Source organism: Protopterus annectens, chromosome 6.part1 (assembly GCF_019279795.1).
Source record: "Protopterus annectens isolate FY-2018-M chromosome 6.part1, PAN1.0, whole genome shotgun sequence".
Classification (NCBI taxonomy): Eukaryota; Metazoa; Chordata; order Ceratodontiformes; family Protopteridae; genus Protopterus; species Protopterus annectens.
The window spans coordinates 314,034,961-314,036,675 of NC_056738.1; the positions used below are offsets into that span (position 1 = coordinate 314,034,961).

General features: G+C 43.1%; 1 non-coding gene across 1 annotated transcript; it reads right to left on the reverse strand.

The window, feature by feature from the left end:
• Positions 1-848: 848 nt before the first annotated feature.
• Positions 849-930, reverse strand: TRNAS-UGA. Its single transcript has one exon. It is a non-coding gene; the product is annotated as a tRNA-Ser (tRNA).
• Positions 931-1,715: the final 785 nt, after the last annotated feature.

The following is a 1,715-nucleotide window of genomic DNA, read 5'->3' on the forward strand; positions in this document are numbered from 1 at the left end:
AGATTTATCTCCCAGTGACTGCCACATCTTTGGAACAGGCTGCCAGTTCATGTGAAACAGTGCACCTCTATGACACTGTTCAAGAGGATCCTGGACAAGTGGATGGGGCACCATAAATTCTTACAGGGGATAGAGCCCACAACTCTCCTGGACGTGGGCAGTCATCACTTAATGCAATCTTGGGTATTTACTAGCATTTTTATGGTATTACATTGGGATGAAACGGCTAGACCTAAAATGACCTCCAAGTTGATAGCCTAGTTATCTCTTATGATCCTAAATCCCCAGTACAGAGATAGAAAAGGAACAAATCCCAAGCACAAGGAGAGAAAGGAAGAAAATCCTCAGCGCTGAAACAGGGAGGAACAAATCCCCATCACAGAGATAGTGAGAAACAAATCCCCAGTACAGAAATAAAGACGAACAAATCCCTAGCATACAGACAAAAGGAACAAATCCCAAGCATGAAAACAGACAGTAACAGATGCTCAGTAAAGAGATAGAGAGGAACAAATCCCCAGCATAAAGACAAAAAGGAACAAATCCCCAGTAAAGAGCTAGAGAGGAACAAATCTCCACCACAGAGCTAGACAGGAACAAATTCCCAGCACACAGAAAGGAACAAATCCTGGGCACTGTGAAAGAGAGTAACAAATCCCTAGCACAGATGGGAACAGATCCCTGGCACAGATCTAGAGAAGTTCATAGGTTAGTACTAGGCTAACTGCCTTTGTGGGCCATTTTAAGCCTAGCCAATTACCCCATGTGAGTATCAAACCCTGCATCTTCAGTCTATAAAGAAAACACCTTATCCATTATGCCAACCTCCCACCCAAAAACAGGACCAACGTAATCAACAGGATACAAACCTGTGCAGGGAAACCCCAATGGATTTCAAGCCCATCACCTTAACCACTCGACCATGATTACAGCAGAGGAACAAATCCCTGGCATAGAAATAAGCAGGAATAAATCCCCAGTGGAGAGACAGTGAGAAACAAATCCCCAGCATAGCAATAAATAGGAACTAATTCCCAGCAGAGATCTAGACAGGAACAAATCCCAGGCACAGAAATAACGAGGAACAAATCCCCAGTAGAGTGACAGTGATAAACAAATCCCCAGCACAGCAATAAAGAGGAACTGATTACCAACAGAGATCTAGACAGGAACAAATCCCAGGCACAGAAATAAAGAGGATCAAAGCCCCAGCATGGAGATAGAAAGGAAGAAATTAATACCACAGAAATAGAGAGGAACAAATTCCAAGCATGGAAACAGAGTAACAAATCCCCAGTAAAGAGACAGAGAGGAACAAATACCCAGCACAAAGACAGAAAGGAACAAATCAGCACAGAAATTCAGAAGAACAGATCACCAGCACACAGATATTGAGGAACCAGTCCCCAGCACAAAGCTATACAGGAACAAATCTCCAACACACAGACAGTGAGAAAGACATCTGAAACACAGAAATATTGAGGAACAAATCCTCAGCACAGAGCTAGAGAAGAAGAAATCCTTGGCACACAGAGAGGAACAAATCCCCTGTACAGAGATAGAGATAAAGAAATGCCCAGCACAGAGATAAAAAGGAACAAATCCCCAGCATACAGACAGAAAGAAACAAATCCCCAACACAGAAACAGAGAGGAATAAATGTTGGGCACAGAAAGAGAAAGGAACAAATCCCCAGCAACGTGACAGAGAGGAAC